Below are 22,973 nucleotides of genomic sequence, written 5' to 3'. Positions count from 1 at the left end.
CGATGGTGAGAGTGATGTGAGTCCGAGGGTGAGAGCGATGCTGCTTTCGATGGTCCATGTGATGATGCGTGACACGGTGCATGCAATGGACAGTGCAATGCCGAGTGTGATCTTGAGAGTGGTATTGAGAGCGACGGTGAGGGCAATTTTGAGTGTGATGGTGGGAGCGATGGTGAGAGCGATGGTGAGTGCGATGGCATGTGCGATGGTGAGAGCGATGGTGAGTGCAATGTTGAGAGCGATGTTGAGTGTGATGGTGAGAGTGATGGTGAGAGCGATGGTAAGTGCAATGGTAGGTGCGATGGTGAGTGCGATGTTGAGAGTGATGGTGAGAGCGATGGTGAGTGCTATCGTGAGAGTGATGGTGAGTGAGATGGTGAGTGCGATGGAGCGTACGATGGTGTGTGTGATGGTGAGAGCGATGGAGAGTGCGATAGGCAGTGCGATGCTGACAGTGATAGTGAGAGCGATGTTGAAAGTGATTGTGATTGCAAAGGTGTGTGCGATAGTGAGAGAGATCTTGAGAGCGATGGTGAGAGTGATGGTGAGTGGAATGGTGCGTGTGATGGTGAGTGCGATGGTGTGCGTGACAGTGAGAGCAATGGCACGTGCGATGGTGATTGCGACATTGAGACCGATGGTGACAGCGATGGTGAGTGCGATCGTGAGAGCAGTGGTGAGAGTCGTGGTGAGTGCGATGATGAGTGCAATTATGAGAGCAATGATGAGAGTCATGGTCAGTGTGATGGAGATAGCGAGGCTGCGAGTGATGCTCCGTGTGATGATGAGTGCGGTGATGAGTGTGATGGTGAGAGAGATGTTGAGAGTGAAGTTTAGTGCGATGGTGAGAGCGATGATGAGTGCAATTGTGAGAACAATGGTTAGTGCGATGGTGAGATCGATGGTAACTCCGAGGGTGAATGCGTTAGTGAGAGCGATGGTGAGAGCGACGGTGAGTGCGATGTTGAGAACGATGGTGAGAGTGATGATGAGAGCGATGGTGAGGCAATGGTGAGAGCAATGGTGAGTGCTAAGCTGTGTGTGACAGTGAGAGCGACTTTGAGTGCGATGGTGGGAGCGATGGTGAGTGCGATGGCGAATGTGATGGTGAGTGCGAGGGTGAGAGCGATGGTGAGTGTGAGGGTGAGTGCGATGGGGAGAGCGATAATGAGAGTGATGGTGACTGCCACAGTGAGAGAGCTGATGAGTGCGATGAGTAAGATTGTGAGAGTGATGGTGAGAGTGATGGTGAGTGGAATGGTGCGTGTGATGGTGAGTGCGATGATGTGCGTGACAGTGAGAGCAATGGCACGTGCGACGGTGATTGCGACACTGAGACCGATGGTGACAGTGATGGTGAGTGCGATCGTGAGAGCAGTGGTGAGAGTCGTGGTGAGTGCGATGATGAGTGCAATTATGAGAGCAATGATGAGAGTCATGGTCAGTGTGATGGAGATAGCGAGGCTGCGAGTGATGCTCCGTGTGATGATGAGTGCGGTGATGAGTGTGATGGTGAGAGAGATGTTGAGAGTGAAGTTTAGTGCGATGGTGAGAGCGATGATGAGTGCAATTGTGAGAACAATGGTTAGTGCGATGGTGAGATCGATGGTAACTCCGAGGGTGAATGCGTTAGTGAGAGCGATGGTGAGAGCGACGGTGAGTGCGATGTTGAGAACGATGGTGAGAGTGATGATGAGAGCGATGGTGAGGCAATGGTGAGAGCAATGGTGAGTGCTAAGCTGTGTGTGACAGTGAGAGCGACTTTGAGTGCGATGGTGGGAGCGATGGTGAGTGCGATGGCGAATGTGATGGTGAGTGCGAGGGTGAGAGCGATGGTGAGTGTGAGGGTGAGTGCGATGGGGAGAGCGATAATGAGAGTGATGGTGACTGCCACAGTGAGAGAGCTGATGAGTGCGATGAGTAAGATTGTGAGAGTGATGGTGAGTGTGATGGTGAGTGCGATGATGAGTGCGATGGTGAGAACAATGGTAAGAGCTATGTTAAGTGCGACGGTGACAGTGATGCTGCATGCGATGGTCCATTTAATGGTGAGTGAGATGGTGTGTGTGATGGTGAGAGCAATGGTGAGTGCGATGGCATGTGCGATGGTGAGAGCAATGGTGAGTGCGATGTTGAGAGTGATGTTGAGTGTGATGGTGAGAGTGATGGTGAGAGCGATGGTAAGTGCAGTGGTAGGTGCGATGGTGAGTGCGATGTTGAGAGTGATGGTGAGAGCGATGGTGAGCGCTATTGTGAGAGTGATGGTGAGTGAGATGGTGAGTGCGATGGAGCGTACGATGGTGTGTGTGATGGTGAGAGCGATGGAGAGTGCGATAGGCAGTGCGATGCTGACAGTGATAGTGAGAGCGATGTTGAAAGTGATTGTGATTGCAAAGGTGTGTGCGATGGTGAGGGAGATCTTAAGAGCGATGGTGAGTGCGATGGTGAGTGGGATGGTGCATGTGATGGTGAGTGCGACGGTGTGCGTGATAGTGAGAGCAATGGCGCGTGCGATGGTGAGTGCGACGTTGAGACCGATGGTGAGTGCGATCATGAGAGCAATGGTGAGAGTGGTGGTGAGTGCGATGATGAGTGCAATTATGAGAGCAATGATGAGAGTCATGGTGATGGAGGGTGCAACGATCAGTCCGATGTGGAGAGCGATAGTGAGGGTGATGGCGAGTGTGAGGGTGACATCAATGTTGCGTGCAATGATCCGTGTGATGCTGAGTGCGATGGTGACTGCGTTGGTGAGTGTGATGCTGAGAGCTATGGTGTGTTCGATGGTGAGTGCGATGGTGAGAGCAACAGAGAGTGCAATGGTGAGAGTGATGATGAGTGCGATAGTGTGTGCGATGGTCAGTGTGATGTTGAGGGCGATGGTGAGACCGATGATGAGAGCCATAGTGAGTGAGACGTGGAGTGCGATGGTGAAAGCAATGGTGAGAACAAAGGTGAGAGCAATGGTGAGAGCGATGGTGAGTGCGATGATGATGGTGATTGTGAGAGTGATGGTGAGTGTGATTGTGAGAGTGAAGCTGCGTGCAACTGTCCGTGTGATGGTGCATGCCAGGGTGCATGCGATGGAGAGTGCGATGCCGAGTGTGATATCGGGAGTGATCTTGAGAGCGATGGTGAGTGCGATTGTAAAAGCGATTGTTAGTGCCAAAGTCCGTGTGATGGTGAGTGCGATGGTGAGTCAGATGGTGAGCATGATGGGGAAAGAGATGGTGAGTGTGAAGGTGACTGCGATGGTGTGCACGATTGTGCATGCAATCGTTAGAGCAATGGAGAGTGCGATGGTTAGTGCGATGGTGACAGCGATGATGAGAGTGATGGTGAAAGCGATTGTGAATTCGAAGGTGTGGGTGAGGGTGTGTGTGATGGAGACTGGGATGCTGAGTGAGATGGTGAGAGAGATGGTGAAAGCAATTGTGAGTGCAATGATGAGTGCGAGGCTGAGTGCGATGGTGCATGCGATGGTGCCAGCTATCGTGAGTGTGTTGGAGAGAGTGATGGTGAGTGTGATGTTCAGTGCTATGGTGAAACAGATAGTGCGTGTGACGGTACACGCGACAGTGTGTGCCACTGTGCGTACAACAGTGTGTGCAATGGAGAGTTCAATGTGTAGTGCAACCATGAGAACAATGTTGAGTGCGACAGTGAGTGCAAGGGTGAGAGCCATGGTGTGTGCGATGGTTCGTGAGATGGAGTGTGTGATGCTGAATTCGATGGTTAGAGCGATATAGAGTGTGATCATGAGTGTGACGGTGATTGTGATGGTGAGAGCGATGGTGAGTGAGATGGTGGGTGCAATAGTGAGAGCCATGGTGAATTCAACAGTGAGTGCGATGTTGAGAGCGATGGTGCGTGTGATGTGAGAGCGATGGTGAGTACGATGGTGAGAGCGATGCTGAGTGTGATGCTGAGTGTGATGGTGAGACCGATGGTGCATGTGATGGTGCGAGGGATGATGAGTGTGATGGTGAGAGTGATGGTGAGTGCAATGTTCAATGCAATGCTGAGAGTGATAGTGCGGCGATGTTACATGCAAAAATGTGGGCCATGGTGCATGCGACAGTTTGTGAGACAGTGAGTGCAACGGTGAGTGCGACAGTGAGAGCAAAGTTGAGTGTGATGGATAGTGTGAGGGTGAGACCAATGGTGCCTGCGATGTTGTGTGCAATACAGAATGCCCTGTTGAGCGCGATGATAAGAACAATCGTGAAAGCGATCGTGAGTGCGATGGTGAGAGCGATGATGAGTGCGAGTGTGAGAGCAATGGTGAGTGCGATGGTGAGATCGATGGTGACTGCGAGGGTGAGTGCATTGGTGAGAACGATGGTGAGAGTGATGATGAGAGCGATGGTGAGGCGATGGTGAGAGTGATGGTGAGTGATTTGCTGGGTGCGATGGTGAGAGCGATCATGAGAGCAATGTTGAGTGCGATGGTGAGACCAATGTTGAGTGCGATGGTGAGTGTGATGTTGCGTGCGAGAGTGAGAGTGATCGTGAGTGTGAGAGTCATGGTGAGAGCGATGGTGAGAGTGATGGTGAGTACGATGGTGAGTACATTGGTGCGTGCCATGCTGCGAGCTTTGGTGAGCACCATGGTGAGACCGATGGTGAGAGCGAGGATAAGTGTGATGGTTAGAGTGATGCTGAGAGTAACGGTGAGTGCAGTGGTGAGTGCAGTGATGAGTGTGATACGGCAGTGCACATGATGGTGGGTGCGACGGTGATTGGGACGGTGAGAGTGAGCATGAGAGCGAAAGCGCGTGTGATGGTGCATGCGATGGAGAGTGCTTGGCTGAGTGTGATGGTGAGAGCAATTTTGAGAGCGATTGTGAGTATGATGCAGAGTGTGATGGTGAGAACCATGGTGACAGACATGGTGAGTGCGATGTTGAGAGCGATGGTGAGAGTGTTAGAGCGTGTGACGGAGCACGTGACAGTGTGTGCCCCAGTGAGTGCTATGGTGAGTGCAATGGGGAGTGCAATGGTGAGAGTGATGGTGAAAGCGAATGTGAGTGCAAAGATGTGTGCGATTGTGAGTGTGACTGTGAGTCTTATGGTGAGAAGATGGTAAGTGCGATGGTGAGAGCAATGGTGAGTGTGATGATGAGAGTGATGGTGAGAGTGACGGTGAGTGCTATGGTGAGAGCTAAGGTGAGAGCGATGGTGTGTACGATTATGAGTGCGATGGTGAGAGTGATGTGAGTCTGAGGGTGAGAGCGATGCTCCTTTCGATGGTCCATGTGATGATGCATGACACGGTGCATGCAATGGACAGTGCAATGCCGAGTGTGATCTTGAGAGTGGTATTGAGAGCGACGGTGAGGGCAATTTTGAGTGTGGTGGTGGGAGCGATGGTGAGAGCGATGGTGAGTGCGATGGCATGTGCGATGGTGAGTGCAATGTTGAGAGCGATGTTGAGTGTGATGGTGAGAGTGATGGTGAGAGCGATGGTAAGTGCAATGGTAGGTGCGATTGTGAGTGCGATGTTGAGAGTGATGGTGAGAACGATGATGAGTACGATGGTGAGAACAATGGTGAGAGCTATGGTAAGTGCGACGGTGACAGTGATGCTGCGTGCGATGGTCCATTTAATGGTGAGTGAGATGGTGTGTGTGATGGTGAGAGCGATGGTGAGTGCTCTCATAAGAGTGATGGTGAGTGAGATCGTGAGTGCGATGGAGCGTGCGATGGTGTGTGTGATGGTGAGAGCGATGGAGAGTGCGATAGGCAGTGCGATGCTGACAGTGAGAGTGAGAGCGATGTTGAAAGTGATTGTGATTGCAAAGGTGTGTGCGATGGTGAGGGAGATCTTGAGAGCGATGGTGAGTGCGATGGTGAGTGGGATGGTGCATGTGATGGTGAGTGTGATGGTGTGCGTGATAGTGAGAGCAATGGCGCGTGCGATGGTGAGTGCGACGTTGAGACCGATGGTGAGTGCAATCGTGATAGCAATGGTGAGAGTGGTGGTGAGTGCGATGATGAGTGCAATTATGAGAGCAATGATGAGAGTCATGGTGATGGAGGGTGCAACGATCAGTCCGATGTGGAGAGCGATAGTGAGGGTGATGGCGAGTGTGAGGGTGACATCAACGTTGCGTGCAATGATCCGTGTGATGCTGAGTGCGATGGTGACTGCATTGGTGAGTGTGATGCTGAGAGCTATGGTGTGTTCGATGGTGAGTGCGATGGTGAGAGCAACGGAGAGTGCAATGGTGAGAGTGATGATGAGTGCGATAGTGTGTGCGATGGTCAGTGTGATGTTGAGGGCGATGGTGAGACCGATGATGAGAGCCATAGTGAGTGAGACGTGGAGTGCGATGGTGAAAGCAATGGTGAGAACAAAGGTGAGAGCAATGGTGAGAGCGATGGTGAGTGCGATGATGATGGTGATTGTGAGAGTGATGGTGAGTGTGATTGTGAGAGTGAAGCTGCGTGCAACTGTCCGTGTGATGGTGCATGCCAGGGTGCATGCGATGGAGAGTGCGATGCCGAGAGTGATATCGGGAGCGATCTTGAGAGCGATGGTGAGTGCGATTGTAAAAGCGATTGTTAGTGCCAAAGTGCGTGTGATGGTGAGTGCGATGGTGAGTCAGATGGTGAGCATGATGGGGAAAGAGATGGCGAGTGTGAAGGTGAGTGCGATGGTATGCACGATTGTGCATGCAATCGTTAGAGCAATGGAGAGTGCGATGGTTAGTGCGATGGTGACAGCGATGATGAGAGTGATGGTGAAAGCGATTGTGAATTCGAAGGTGTGGGTGAGGGTGTGTGCGATGGAGACTGGGATGTTGAGTGAGATGGTGAGAGAGATGGTGAAAGCAATTGTGAGTGCAATGATGAGTGCGAGGCTGAGTGCGATGGTGCATGTGATGGTGCCAGCTATCGTGAGTGTGTTGGAGAGAGTGATGGTGAGTGTGATGTTCAGTGCTTTGGTGAAACAGATAGTGCGTGTGACGGTGCACGCGACAGTGTGTAACACTGTGCGTACAACAGTGTGTGTAATGGTGAGTTCAATGTGTAGTGCAACCATGAGAACAATGTTGAGTGCGACAGTGAGTGCAAGGGTGAGAGCCATGGTGTGTGCGATGGTTTGTGCGATGGAGTGTGTGATGCTGAGTTCGATGGTTAGAGCGATCTAGAGTGTGATGATGAGTGTGATGGTGATTGTGATGGTGAGAGCGATGGTGAGTGAGATGGTGGGTGCAATAGTGAGAGCCATGGTGAATTCAACAGTGAGTGCGATGTTGAGAGCGATGGTGCGTGTGATGGTGAGAGCGATGGTGAGTACGATGGTGAGAGCGATGCTGAGTGTGATGCTGAGTGTGATGGTGAGACCGATGGTGCATGTGATGGTGCGAGGGATGATGAGTGTGATGGTGAGAGTGATGGTGAGTGCAATGTTCAATGCAATGCTGAGAGTGATAGTGCATGTGATGTTACGTGCAAAATTGTGGGCCATGGTGCATGCGACAGTTTGTGAGACAGTGAGTGCAACGGTGAGTGCGACAGTGAGAGCAAAGTTGAGTGTGATGGATAGTGTGAGGGTGAGACCAATGGTGCCTGCGATGTTGCGTGCAATACAGAATGCCATGCTGAGCGCGATAATAGGAACAATCGTGAGTGCGATGGTGAGAACGATGATGAGTGCGAGTGTGAGAGCAATGGTGAGTGCGATGGTGAGATCGATGGTGACTGCGAGGGTGAGTGCATTGGTGAGAACGATGGTGAGAGTGATGATGAGAGCGATGGTGAGGCGATGGTGAGAGTGATGGTGAGTGATTTGCTGGGTGCGATGGTGAGAGCGATCATGAGAGCAATGTTGAGTGCGATGGTGAGACCAATGTTGAGTGCGATGGCGAGTGTGATGTTGAGTGCGAGGATGAGAGTGATCGTGAGTGTGCGGGTGAGAGTCATGGTGAGAGCGATGGTGAGAGTGATGGTGAGTACGATGGTGAGTACATTGGTGCGTGCCATGCTGCGAGCTTTGGTGAGCACCATGGTGAGACCGATGGTGAGAGCGAGGATAAGTGTGATGGTTAGAGTGATGCTGAGAGTAACGGTGAGTGCAGTGGTGAGTGCAGTGATGAGTGTGATACGGCAGTGCACATGATGGTGGGTGCGACGGTGATTGGGACGGTGAGAGTGGGCATGAGAGCGAAAGCGCATGTGATGGTGCATGCGATGGAGAGTGCTTGGCTGAGTGTGATGGTGAGAGCAATTTTGAGAGCGATTGTGAGTATGATGCAGAGTGTGATGGTGAGAACCATGGTGACAGACATGGTGAGTGCAATGTTGAGAGCGATGGTGAGAGTGTTAGAGCGTGTGACGGAGCACGTGACAGTGTGTGCCCCAGTGAGTGCTATGGTGAGTGCAATGGGGAGTGCAATGGTGAGAGTGATGGTGAAAGCGAATGTGAGTGCAAAGATGTGTGTGATTGTGAGTGCGACTGTGAGTCTTATGGTGAGAAGATGGTAAGTGCGATGGTGAGAGCAATGGTGAGTGTGATGATGAGAGTGATGGTGAGAGCGATGGTGAGTGCGATGGTGAGAGCGATGGTGTGTATGATTATGAGTGTGATGGTGAGAGGGATATGAGTCCGAGGGTGAGAGCGATGCTGCTTTCGATGGTCCATGTGATGGTGCGTGACACGGTGCATGCAATGGACAGTGCAATGCCGAGTGTGATCTTGAGAGTGGTATTGAGAGCGACGGTGAGTGCAAATTTGAGTGTGATGGTGGGAGCGATGGTGAGAGCAATGGTGAGTGCGATGGCCTGTGCGATGGTGAGAGCAATGGTGAGTGCGATGTTGAGAGCGATGTTGAGTGTGATGGTGAGAGTGATGGTGAGAGCGATGGTAAGTGCAATGGTAGGTGCGATGGTGAGTGCGATGTTGAGAGTGATGGTGAGAGCGATGGTGAGCGCTATTGTGAGAGTGATGGTGAGTGAGATGGTGAGTGCGATGGAGCGTACAATGGTGTGTGTGATGGTGAGAGCGATGGAGAGTGCGATAGGCAGTGCGATGCTGACAGTGATAGTGAGAGCGATGTTGAAAGTGATTGTGATTGCAAAGGTGTGTGCGATGGTGAGAGAGATCTTGAGAGCGATGGTGAGAGCGATGGTGAGTGGGATGGTGCATGTGATGGTGAGTGCGATGGTGTGCATGATAGTGAGAGCAATGGCGTGTGCGATGAAGATTGCAACGTTGAGACCGATGGTGACAGCGATGGTGAGTGCGATCGTGAGAGCAGTGGTGACAGTGGTGGTGAGTGCGATGATGAGTGTAATTATGAGAGCAATGATGAGAGTCATGGTCAGTGTGATGGAGATAGCGAGACTGCGAGCGATGCTCCGTGTGATGATGAGTGCAGTGATGAGTGTGATGGTGAGAGAGATGTTGAGAGCGAAGTTTAGTGCGATGGTGAGAGTGATGATGAGTGCAATTGTGAGAACAATGATTAGTGCGATGGTGAGATCGATGGTGACTGCGAGGGTGAATGCGTTGGTGAGAGCGATGGTGAGAGCGATGGTGAGTGTGATGTTGAGAACGATGGTGAGAGTGATGATGAGAGCAATGGTGAGGCGATGGTGAGAGCGATGGTGAGTGCTATGCTGTGTGCGATGGTGAGAACAATTTTGAGTGCGATGGTTGGAACGATGGTGAGTGCGATGCCAAATGTGATGGTGAGTGCGAGGGTGAGAGCGATGGTGACTGCGAGGTTGAGTGCAATGGGGAGAGCGATAATGAGAGTGATGGTGACTGCCACAGTGAGAGAGCTGATGAGTGCGATGAGTACGATTGTGAGAGTGATGGTGAGTGCGATGGCGAGTGCGATGATGAGTGCGATGGTGAGAATAATGGTGAGAGCTATGGTGAGTGCGACGGTGACAGTGATGCTGCGTGCGATGGTCCATTTAATGGTGAGTGAGATGGTGTGTGTGATGGTGAGAGTGAAGCAATGATGAGAGCGATGGTGAGTGCAATGGTGAGTGCTATGGTGAGAGCGATGGTGAGTGCAATGTTGGGAGCGATGGTGAGAGCGATGGAGGGTGCCATGATCAGTCTGATGGTGAGAGCGATGGTGAGAGTGATGGTGAATGTGAGGGTGACATCAATGTTGCGTGCAATGATCCATGTGATGCTGAGTGCGATGGTGACTGCGATGGTGAGTGTGATGCTGAGAGCTATGGTGTGTTCGATGGTGAGTGCGATGGTGAGAGCAACGGAGAGTGTGATGGTGAGAGTGATGATGAGTGCGATAGTGTGTGCGATGGTCAGTGTGATGTTGAGGGCGATGGTGAGACTGATGATGAGAGCCATAGTGAGTGAGACGTGGAGTGCGATGGTGACAGCAATGGTGAGAACAAAGGTGCGAGCAATGGTAAGAGCGATGGTGAGTGCGATGATGACGGTGATTGTGAGAGTGAAGCTGCGTACAACTGTCCGTGTGATGGTGCATGCCAGGGTGCATGCAATGGAGAGTGCGATGCCGAGAGTGATATTGGGAGCGATCTTGAGAGCGATGGTGAGTGCGATTGTAACAGCGATTGTTAGTGCCAAAGTGCTTGTGATGGTGAGTGCGATGGTGAGTCAGATGGTGAGCATGATGGGGAAAGAGATGGTGAGTGTGAAGGTGAGTGCGATGGTGTGCACGATTGTGCATGCAATCGTTAGAGCAATGGAGAGTGCGATGGTTAGTGCGATGGTGACAGCGATGATGAGAGTGATGGTGAAAGCGATTGTGAATTCGAAGGTGTGGGTGAGGGTGTGTGCTATGGAGACTCGGATGCTGAGTGAGATGGTGAGAGAGATGGTGAAAGCAATTGTGAGTGCAATGATGAGGGTGAGGCTGAGTGCGATGGTGCATGCGATGGTGCCAGCTATCGTGAGTGTGTTGGAGAGAGTGATGGTGAGTGTGATGTTCAGTGCTATGGTGAAACAGATAGTGCGTGTGACGGTACACGCGACAGTGTGTGCCACTGTGCGTACAACAGTGTGTGCAATGGAGAGTTCAATGTGTAGTGCAACCATGAGAACAATGTTGAGTGCGACAGTGAGTGCAAGGGTGAGAGCCATGGTGTGTGCGATGGTTCGTGAGATGGAGTGTGCGATGCTGAATTCGATGGTTAGAGCGATCTAGAGTGTGATCATGAGTGCGACGGTGATTGTGATGGTGAGAGCGATGGTGAGTGAGATGGTGGGTGCAATAGTGAGAGCCATGGTGAATTCAACAGTGAGTGCGATGTTGAGAGCGATGGTGCGTGTGATGTGAGAGCGATGGTGAGTACGATGGTGAGAGCGATGCTGAGTGTGATGCTGAGTGTGATGGTGAGACCGATGGTGCATGCGATGGTGCGAGGGATGATGAGTGTGATGGTGAGAGTGATGGTGAGTGCAATGTTCAATGCAATGCTGAGAGTGATAGTGCGGCGATGTTACGTGCAAAAATGTGGGCCATGGTGCATGCGACAGTTTGTGAGACAGTGAGTACAACGGTGAGTGCGACAGTGAGAGCAAAGTTGAGTGCGATGGATAGTGTGAGGGTGAGACCAATGGTGCCTGCGATGTTGCGTGCAATACAGAATGCCATGCTGAGTGCGATGATAGGAACAATCGTGAAAGCGATCGTGAGTGCGATGGTGAGAGCGATGATGAGTGCAAGTGTGAGAGCAATGGTGAGTGCGATGGTGAGATCGATGGTGACTGCGAGGGTGAGTGCATTGGTGAGAACGATGGTGAGAGTGATGATGAGAGCGATGGTGAGGCGATGGTGAGAGTGATGGTGAGTGATTTGCTGGGTGCGATGGTGAGAGCGATCATGAGAGCAATGTTGAGTGCGATGGTGAGAGCAATGTTGAGTGCGATGGCAAGTGTGATGTTGCGTGCGAGAGTGAGAGTGATCGTGAGTGTGAGAGTGAGAGTGATGGTGAGAACGATGGTGAGAGTGGTGGTGAGTATGATGGTGAGTACGTTGGTGCATGCCATGCTGCGAGCTTTGGTGAGTGCCATGGTGAGACTGATGGTGAGAGAGAGGGTAAGTGTGATGGTTAGAGTGATGCTGAGAGTAACAGTGAGTGCAGTGGTGAGTGCAGTGATGAGTGTGATACGGCAGTGCACATGATGGTGGGTGCGACGGTGATTGGGACGGTGAGAGTGAGCATGAGAGCGACAGCGCGTGTGATGGTGCATGCGATGGAGAGTGCTTGGCTGAGTGTGATGGTGAGAGCAATTTTGAGAGCGATTGTGAGTATGATGGAGAGTGTGATGGTGAGAACCATGGTGACAGACATGGTGAGTGCGATGTTGAGAGTGATGGTGAGAGTGTTAGAGCGTGTGACGGAGCACGTGACAGTGTGTGCCACAGTGCATGCTATGGTGAGTGCAATGGGGAGTGCAATGGTGAGAGTGATGGTGAAATCGAATGTGAGTGCAAAGATGTGTGCGATTGTGAGTGCGACTGTGAGTCTTATGGTGAGGAGATGGTAAGTGCGATGGTGAGAGCAATGGTGAGTGTGATGATGAGAGTGATGGTGAGAGCGACGGTGAGGGCGATGGTGAGAACGATGGTGTGTACGATTATGAGTGCGATGGTGAGAGCGATGTGAGTCCGAGGGTGAGAGCGATGCTGCTTTCGATGGTCCATGTGATGATGCGTGACACGGTGCATGCAATGGACAGTGCAATGCCGAGTGTGATCTTGAGAGTGGTATTGAGAGCGACGGTGAGGGCAATTTTGGGTGTGATGGTGGGAGCGATGGTGAGAGCGATGGTGAGTGCGATGGCATGTGCGATGGTGAGAGCGATGGTGAGTGCGATGTTGAGAGCGATGTTGAGTGTGATGGTGAGAGTGATGGTGAGAGCGATGGTAAGTGCAATGGTAGGTGCGATGGTGAGTGCGATGTTGAGAGTGATGGTGAGAGCGATGGTGAGCGCTATTGTGAGAGTGATGGTGAGTGAGATGGTGAGTGCGATGGAGCGTACGATGGTGTTTCTGATGGTGAGAGCGATGGAGAGTGCGATAAGCAGTGCGATGCTGACAGTGATAGTGAGAGCAATGTTGAAAGTGATTGTGATTGCAAAGGTGTGTGCGATGTTGAGAGAGATCTTGAGAGCGATGGTGAGTGCGATGGTGAGTGGGATGGTGCGTGTGATGGTGAGTGCGATGGTGTGCGTGATAGTGAGAACAATGGTGCGTGCGACGGTGAGTGCGACGTTGAGACCGATTGTGATAGCAATGGTGAGTGCGATCGTGAGAACAATGTTGAGAGTGGTGGTGAGTGCAATAATGAGTGCAATTATGAGAGCAATGATGAGAGTCATGGTGAGTGTGATGGAGATAGCGATGCTGTGAGCGATGCTCCATGTGATGATGAGTGCGGTGATGAGTGTGATGGTGAGAGAGATGTTGAGAGCAAAGTTTAGTGCGATGGTGAGGGCGATGATGAGTGCAATTGTGAGAACAATGGTTAGTGCCATGGTGAGATCGATGGTTACTGCGAGGGTGAATGCGTTGGTGAGAGCGATGGTGAGAGCGATGGTGAGTGTGATGTTGAGAACGATGGTGAGAGTGATGATGAGAGCGAGGGTGAGGCGATGGTGAGAGCGATGGTGAGTGCTATGCTGTGTGTGACGGTGAGAGCGATTTTGAGTGCGATGGTTGGAGCGATGGTGAGTGCGATGGTGAATGTGATGGTGAGTGCGATGGAGAGTGCGATGATGAGTGCGATGGTGACTGGGAGGGTGAGTGTGATGGGGAGAGCGATAATGAGAGTGATGACGGCTGCCACAGTGAGAGAGCTGATAAGTGCGATAAGTACAATTGTGAGAGTGATGGTGAGTGCGATGGCGAGTGCGATGATGAGTTCGATGGTGAGAACAATGGTGAGAGCTATGGTGAGTGCGACGGTGACAGTGATGCTGCGTGCAATGGTCCATTTAATGGTGAGTCAGATGGTGTGTGCGATGGTGAGAGCGATGGTGAGTGCTATCGTGAGAGTGATGGTGAGTGAGATGGTGAGTGCGATGGAGCGTGCGATGGTGTGTGTGATGGTGAGAGCAATGGAGACTGCGTTCCGTGCCGGAACGGCGGCTCCTGACTTCTGAGGAACCTTAGCCTAAACAGGCCCCTGGAGAAAGCTCTTCACATTCATAGCAAGGGCAACGTACTGCTCTCTGGCTTGCCTGGGTTGAGCGCCCCAGTCGTCAAAGAGCCTCGCGAAGGCAGTGCTGCAGAGACTCCCTTTGCCAGTCGCACGGCCTCCTTGACTGAAAGAGAACTGCAGTGCCAAAACACACCGTGCTGACGACTGTCTCCAGGAAGAGATTCGGGACAGCACTCTCACAGAAGCGAAAGCTAGGCTGCGGGCCCAGCCTGAGGAAAAGCACGTTTTCCACACTTAACACAGCTAAGGCATGAGCCAGACGACAGCCTTGGTCACTGAGGCCTATCTAAGGTACTGCCATACTTACCCAGTAGATCCCACGCAGAGGTCCCTGTGCCCAAAAGGACCCCCATGGAACGGCCTTGTTCCTCCCGTGTGTTTCCTTGAGGTAATCAGAAACCACGGAGGATAACTACGTGAGCTCAGCTTTGAAACTGGGCGACCCTGGGCAAACCTTATTCCCCTCCGTGGTAGACGACACAGTGGTGGGTCCTAAGCTGCCTGAAGCACACTCCTGGTGCGCACCTTCGCTTTGCTGCCGGAAGGCCTCACGTTAAGAAGTCTGAGTTGACTCGTGACAGAAGAAGTCTGAGTTGACTCGTGTGAGGCCTGCCGCTCTCAGTTCCTTGCTGGGAGCTTCAGCACGGGCGCTCTGGAGCTCGCCGGCAGAAGAATTGTGAGTCCCCCCGCCCCACCCCGGCCTCAAGCAAAAGTCCAGATTTCCCCCGTTAGTAACACCTCGGAGTGCCAGAGGGAGCGGAGGGGCACGCGTTAACGGAATGCTTCAACCGTGGAAGGTATCTCACGGGACACTGTGCACTCACGTTCGTTGTAACAACTGTCAAAGGGCCCTCACTGTATGCCTTCCAACTCCTCGGCTGTGTTTGAGCCCCAGGAAGTAAACGCGTTCGTTTGACTAAGCTCCGTGAATGTGCAACGGTGATGGCCAAGCGCTGCCCTGTTCGCTCGAAAGCTCTCGTTCGCGCGGCCTTCACACGGCCTCGAGGTACGCAGTTCTAAACAGCCTTACATTCCATGCTGGTGTGCCAAGCGCCCCCACCCACCCGCAGGGAGGAATTTGGGCTCTTCTGAGAAACACCAGTGTGCGCCACAAAGGAATCCAGGGCGTCTCCCCCAGGACGTCGCCGAACGGCAGTCGGATGCCGGAGGTGTACTTCCAGCCGGAAAAAGAGGGAAAAGGACAGCTTTCCCAGGGACAATTCTGGACCCTTGGGACCATCCAGAATCACCAAGGCCTCAACTTTGCACGGCCTGGGGAACGCTCTTCCGCCTGTCCAGCAATCCCCACGTCAAAACCTTTCTCGGCAGAGGCAGGCACTCTCTTCCTTGTACTAGATAGCTCGGCAGAGCCTTCCGAGAAACATGCTGCGTCATTCAGCTTGAACGTGGGACGCGGAGGGGAGAGTACGCTTTCTCCCCGTTTGGAGGCGCCTTGCGCTTGGCTTCAAAGCTGCCTGGAACAGCACTAGCGGCCCGACGTCTCTGCACGGCAGGACCGTCGTTGTGGGCCGAGGCTGCGTGCTCTCCCAAAGCGAAAACCGTGCTGGCAATCCCTTTCTAGGAACTCCTCCCACGGCACCCCAGGTTCGGCTCCGGCCGAACGAAAGGTGACCTCGGGCCTCAAGGTGAAGTTCCAGTGTTTCACGTCAGGGGAGTTGGGCGTGCAGGGGTCTCCAATGAGGCCATACTCCACCACGGAGTGCCTTAACCCGGCGACGCTCCTGGGGACACACAGGCTAGGAGCCCGTTCACCAGTTTCGCATGATGACCTCTCTCCGTGCCGGAACGGCGGCCTCTGGCTTCTGAGGAACCTTAGCGTAAGCAGGCCCCTGGAGACAGCTCTTCACATTCATAGCTAGGGCAGTGTACTCCTCTCTGGGTTGCCCGGGTTGAGTGGCCCAGTCGTCAGAGAGACTGGCGAAAGCAGCGCTGGGCGGACTCCCTTTGCCGGTCAGTCGAACGGCCTCCTTGACTGAAAGAGAACTGCAGTGCCGAAAGGCACCGCGCTGACGACTGGCTCCAGGAAGAGACTCGGGACAGCACTCTCACAGAAGCGAAAGCTAGGCTGTGGGCCCAGCCTGAGGAGCCGTACGTACGTTTGCCACACTTCTCTACACAGCTAGGCGTGAGCCAGAGAGCCTTGGTCACTGAGGCCTACCTAAGGTACTGCCATACTTACCCAGTAGATCCCACGCAGAGGTCCCTGTGCCCAGAAGGGCCTCCACGGAAGGGCCCTGTTCCTCCCGTTGTGTCTCCTTGAGGTAATCAGAAACCACTGAGGATACCTGTAGGAGGGCAGGTATGAAGCTGGGCGACCCTGGCCAAACCTGATTCCCCTCCGTGGTGGACGAGACAGTGGCGGCTCCTAAGCTGCCTGAAGCACGCTCCTCGCGCGCACCTTCTCTTTGCTGCCGGAAGGCCTCACATAAGAAGTCTGAGTTGACTCGTGACAGAAGAAGTCTGAGTTGACTCGTGTGAGGCCTGCCGCTCTCAGTTCCTTGCTGGGAGCTTCAGCACGGGCGCTCTGGAGCTCGCCGGCAGAAGAATTGTGAGTCCCCCCGCCCCACCCCGGCCTCAAGCAAAAGTCCAGATTTCCCCCGTTAGTAACACCTCGGAGTGCCAGAGGGAGCGGAGGGGCACGCGTTAACGGAATGCTTCAACCGTGGAAGGTATCTCACGGGACACTGTGCACTCACGTTCGTTGTAACAACTGTCAAAGGGCCCTCACTGTATGCCTTCCAACTCCTCGGCTGTGTTTGAGCCCCAGGAAGTAAACGCGTTCGTTTGACTAAGCTCCGTGAATGTGCAACGGTGATGGCCAAGCGCTGCCCTGTTCGCTCGAAAGCTCTCGTTCGCGCGGCCTTCACACGGCCTCGAGGTACGCAGTTCTAAACAGCCTTACATTCCATGCTGGTGTGCCAAGCCCCCCACCCACCCGCAGGGAGGAATTTGGGCTCTTCTGAGAAACACCAGTGTGCGCCACAAGGGAATCCAGGGCGTCTCCCCCAGGACGTCGCCGAACGGCAGTCGGATGCCGGAGGTGTACTTCCAGCCGGAAAAAGAGGGAAAAGGACAGTTTTCCCAGGGACAATTCTGGACCCTTGGGACCATCCAGAATCACCAAGGCCTCGACTTTGCACGGCCTGGGGAACGCTCTTCCGCCTGTCCAGCAATCCCCACGTCAAAACCTTTCTCGGCAGAGGCAGGCACTCTCTCCCTTGTACTAGATAGCTCGGCAGAGCCTTCCGAGAAACATGCTGCGTCATTCAGCTTGAACGTGGGACGCGGAGGGGAGAGTACGCTTTCTCCCCGTTTGGAGGCGCCTTGCGCTTGGCTTCAAAGCTGCCTGGAACAGCACTAGCGGCCCGACGTCTCTGCACGGCAGGACCGTCGTTGTGGGCCGAGGCTGCGTGCTCTCCCAAAGCGAAAACCGTGCTGGCAATCCCTTTCTAGGAACTCCTCCCACGGCACCCCAGGTTCGGCTCCGGCCGAACGAAAGGTGACCTCAGGCCTCAAGGTGAAGTTCCAGTGTTTCACGTCAGGGGAGTTGGGCGTGCAGGGGTCTCCAATGAGGCCATACTCCACCACGGAGTGCCTTAACCCGGCGACGCTCCTGGGGACACACAGGCTAGGAGCCCGTTCACCAGTTTCGCATGATGACCTCTCTCCGTGCCGGAACGGCGGCCTCTGGCTTCTGAGGAACCTTAGCGTAAGCAGGCCCCTGGAGACAGCTCTTCACATTCATAGCTAGGGCAGTGTACTCCTCTCTGGGTTGCCCGGGTTGAGTGGCCCAGTCGTCAGAGAGACTGGCGAAAGCAGCGCTGGGCGGACTCCCTTTGCCGGTCAGTCGAACGGCCTCCTTGACTGAAAGAGAACTGCAGTGCCGAAAGGCACCGCGCTGACGACTGGCTCCAGGAAGAGACTCGGGACAGCACTCTCACAGAAGCGAAAGCTAGGCTGTGGGCCCAGCCTGAGGAGCCGTACGTACGTTTGCCACACTTCTCTACACAGCTAGGCGTGAGCCAGAGAGCCTTGGTCACTGAGGCCTACCTAAGGTACTGCCATACTTACCCAGTAGATCCCACGCAGAGGTCCCTGTGCCCAGAAGGGCCTCCACGGAAGGGCCCTGTTCCTCCCGTTGTGTCTCCTTGAGGTAATCAGAAACCACTGAGGATACCTGTAGGAGGGCAGGTATGAAGCTGGGCGACCCTGGCCAAACCTGATTCCCCTCCGTGGTGGACGAGACAGTGGCGGCTCCTAAGCTGCCTGAAGCACGCTCCTCGCGCGCACCTTCTCTTTGCTGCCGGAAGGCCTCACATAAGAAGTCTGAGTTGACTCGTGACAGAAGAGGTCTGAGTTGACTCGTGTGAGGCCTGCCGCTCTCAGTTCCTTGCTGGGAGCTTCAGCAGGGGCGCTCTGGAGCTCGCCGGCAGAAGAATTGTGAGTCCCCCCGCCCCACCCCGGCCTCAAGCAAAAGTCCAGATTTCCCCCGTTAGTAACACCTCGGAGTGCCAGAGGGAGCGGAGGGGCACGCGTTAACGGAATGCTTCAACCGTGGAAGGTATCTCACGGGACACTGTGCACTCACGTTCGTTGTAACAACTGTCAAAGGGCCCTCACTGTATGCCTTCCAACTCCTCGGCTGTGTTTGAGCCCCAGGAAGTAAACGCGTTCGTTTGACTAAGCTCCGTGAATGTGCAACGGTGATGGCCAAGCGCTGCCCTGTTCGCTCGAAAGCTCTCGTTCGCGCGGCCTTCACACGGCCTCGAGGTACGCAGTTCTAAACAGCCTTACATTCCATGCTGGTGTGCCAAGCGCCCCCACCCACCCGCAGGGAGGAATTTGGGCTCTTCTGAGAAACACCAGTGTGCGCCACAAGGGAATCCAGGGCGTCTCCCCCAGGACGTCGCCGAACGGCAGTCGGATGCCGGAGGTGTACTTCCAGCCGGAAAAAGAGGGAAAAGGACAGCTTTCCCAGGGACAATTCTGTACCCTTGGGACCATCCAGAATCACCAAGGCCTCGACTTTGCACGGCCTGGGGAACGCTCTTCCGCCTGTCCAGCAATCCCCACGTCAAAACCTTTCTCGGCAGAGGCAGGCACTCTCTCCCTTGTACTAGATAGCTCGGCAGAGCCTTCCGAGAAACATGCTGCGTCATTCAGCTTGAACGTGGGACGCGGAGGGGAGAGTACGCTTTCTCCCCGTTTGGAGGCGCCTTGCGCTTGGCTTCAAAGCTGCCTGGAACAGCACTAGCGGCCCGACGTCTCTGCACGGCAGGACCGTCGTTGTGGGCCGAGGCTGCGTGCTCTCCCAAAGCGAAAACCGTGCTGGCGATCCCTTTCTAGGAACTCCTCCCACGGCACCCCAGGTTCGGCTCCGGCCGAACGAAAGGTGACCTCAGGCCTCAAGGTGAAGTTCCAGTGTTTCACGTCAGGGGAGTTGGGCGTGCAGGGGTCTCCAATGAGGCCATACTCCACCACGGAGTGCCTTAACCCGGCGACGCTCCTGGGGACACACAGGCTAGGAGCCCGTTCACCAGTTTCGCATGATGACCTCTCTCCGTGCCGGAACGGCGGCCTCTGGCTTCTGAGGAACCTTAGCGTAAGCAGGCCCCTGGAGACAGCTCTTCACATTCATAGCTAGGGCAGTGTACTCCTCTCTGGGTTGCCCGGGTTGAGTGGCCCAGTCGTCAGAGAGACTGGCGAAAGCAGCGCTGGGCGGACTCCCTTTGCCGGTCAGTCGAACGGCCTCCTTGACTGAAAGAGAACTGCAGTGCCGAAAGACACCGCGCTGACGACTGGCTCCAGGAAGAGACTCGGGACAGCACTCTCACAGAAGCGAAAGCTAGGCTGTGGGCCCAGCCTGAGGAGCCGTACGTACGTTTGCCACACTTCTCTACACAGCTAGGCGTGAGCCAGAGAGCCTTGGTCACTGAGGCCTACCTAAGGTACTGCCATACTTACCCAGTAGATCCCACGCAGAGGTCCCTGTGCCCAGAAGGGCCTCCACGGAAGGGCCCTGTTCCTCCCGTTGTGTCTCCTTGAGGTAATCAGAAACCACTGAGGATACCTGTAGGAGGGCAGGTATGAAGCTGGGCGACCCTGGCCAAACCTGATTCCCCTCCGTGGTGGACGAGACAGTGGCGGCTCCTAAGCTGCCTGAAGCACGCTCCTCGCGCGCACCTTCTCTTTGCTGCCGGAAGGCCTCACATAAGAAGTCTGAGTTGACTCGTGACAGAAGAAGTCTGAGTTGACTCGTGTGAGGCCTGCCGCTCTCAGTTCCTTGCTGGGAGCTTCAGCAGGGGCGCTCTGGAGCTCGCCGGCAGAAGAATTGTGAGTCCCCCCGCCCCACCCCGGCCTCAAGCAAAAGTCCAGATTTCCCCCGTTAGTAACACCTCGGAGTGCCAGAGGGAGCGGAGGGGCACGCGTTAACGGAATGCTTCAACCGTGGAAGGTATCTCACGGGACACTGTGCACTCACGTTCGTTGTAACAACTGTCAAAGGGCCCTCACTGTATGCCTTCCAACTCCTCGGCTGTGTTTGAGCCCCAGGAAGTAAACGCGTTCGTTTGACTAAGCTCCGTGAATGTGCAACGGTGATGGCCAAGCGCTGCCCTGTTCGCTCGAAAGCTCTCGTTCGCGCGGCCTTCACACGGCCTCGAGGTACGCAGTTCTAAACAGCCTTACATTCCATGCTGGTGTGCCAAGCGCCCCCACCCACCCGCAGGGAGGAATTTGGGCTCTTCTGAGAAACACCAGTGTGCGCCACAAGGGAATCCAGGGCGTCTCCCCCAGGACGTCGCCGAACGGCAGTCGGATGCCGGAGGTGTACTTCCAGCCGGAAAAAGAGGGAAAAGGACAGTTTTCCCAGGGACAATTCTGGACCCTTGGGACCATCCAGAATCACCAAGGCCTCGACTTTGCACGGCCTGGGGAACGCTCTTCCGCCTGTCCAGCAATCCCCACGTCAAAACCTTTCTCGGCAGAGGCAGGCACTCTCTCCCTTGTACTAGATAGCTCGGCAGAGCCTTCCGAGAAACATGCTGCGTCATTCAGCTTGAACGTGGGACGCGGAGGGGAGAGTACGCTTTCTCCCCGTTTGGAGGCGCCTTGCGCTTGGCTTCAAAGCTGCCTGGAACAGCACTAGCGGCCCGACGTCTCTGCACGGCAGGACCGTCGTTGTGGGCCGAGGCTGCGTGCTCTCCCAAAGCGAAAACCGTGCTGGCAATCCCTTTCTAGGAACTCCTCCCACGGCACCCCAGGTTCGGCTCCGGCCGAACGAAAGGTGACCTCAGGCCTCAAGGTGAAGTTCCAGTGTTTCACGTCAGGGGAGTTGGGCGTGCAGGGGTCTCCAATGAGGCCATACTCCACCACGGAGTGCCTTAACCCGGCGACGCTCCTGGGGACACACAGGCTAGGAGCCCGTTCACCAGTTTCGCATGATGACCTCTCTCCGTGCCGGAACGGCGGCCTCTGGCTTCTGAGGAACCTTAGCGTAAGCAGGCCCCTGGAGACAGCTCTTCACATTCATAGCTAGGGCAGTGTACTCCTCTCTGGGTTGCCCGGGTTGAGTGGCCCAGTCGTCAGAGAGACTGGCGAAAGCAGCGCTGGGCGGACTCCCTTTGCCGGTCAGTCGAACGGCCTCCTTGACTGAAAGAGAACTGCAGTGCCGAAAGACACCGCGCTGACGACTGGCTCCAGGAAGAGACTCGGGACAGCACTCTCACAGAAGCGAAAGCTAGGCTGTGGGCCCAGCCTGAGGAGCCGTACGTACGTTTGCCACACTTCTCTACACAGCTAGGCGTGAGCCAGAGAGCCTTGGTCACTGAGGCCTACCTAAGGTACTGCCATACTTACCCAGTAGATCCCACGCAGAGGTCCCTGTGCCCAGAAGGGCCTCCACGGAAGGGCCCTGTTCCTCCCGTTGTGTCTCCTTGAGGTAATCAGAAACCACTGAGGATACCTGTAGGAGGGCAGGTATGAAGCTGGGCGACCCTGGCCAAACCTGATTCCCCTCCGTGGTGGACGAGACAGTGGCGGCTCCTAAGCTGCCTGAAGCACGCTCCTCGCGCGCACCTTCTCTTTGCTGCCGGAAGGCCTCACATAAGAAGTCTGAGTTGACTCGTGACAGAAGAAGTCTGAGTTGACTCGTGTGAGGCCTGCCGCTCTCAGTTCCTTGCTGGGAGCTTCAGCACGGGCGCTCTGGAGCTCGCCGGCAGAAGAATTGTGAGTCCCCCCGCCCCACCCCGGCCTCAAGCAAAAGTCCAGATTTCCCCCGTTAGTAACACCTCGGAGTGCCAGAGGGAGCGGAGGGGCACGCGTTAACGGAATGCTTCAACCGTGGAAGGTATCTCACGGGACACTGTGCACTCACGTTCGTTGTAACAACTGTCAAAGGGCCCTCACTGTATGCCTTCCAACTCCTCGGCTGTGTTTGAGCCCCAGGAAGTAAACGCGTTCGTTTGACTAAGCTCCGTGAATGTGCAACGGTGATGGCCAAGCGCTGCCCTGTTCGCTCGAAAGCTCTCGTTCGCGCGGCCTTCACACGGCCTCGAGGTACGCAGTTCTAAACAGCCTTACATTCCATGCTGGTGTGCCAAGCGCCCCCACCCACCCGCAGGGAGGAATTTGGGCTCTTCTGAGAAACACCAGTGTGCGCCACAAGGGAATCCAGGGCGTCTCCCCCAGGACGTCGCCGAACGGCAGTCGGATGCCGGAGGTGTACTTCCAGCCGGAAAAAGAGGGAAAAGGACAGCTTTCCCAGGGACAATTCT

The sequence above is a fragment of the Stenella coeruleoalba genome, assembly GCF_951394435.1.
Source record: "Stenella coeruleoalba genome assembly, chromosome: 14".
In the NCBI taxonomy this organism is placed as follows: Eukaryota; Metazoa; Chordata; class Mammalia; order Artiodactyla; family Delphinidae; genus Stenella; species Stenella coeruleoalba.
The sequence above is the reverse complement of the archived record's forward strand: the minus strand, read 5'-3'. Positions refer to the sequence as shown.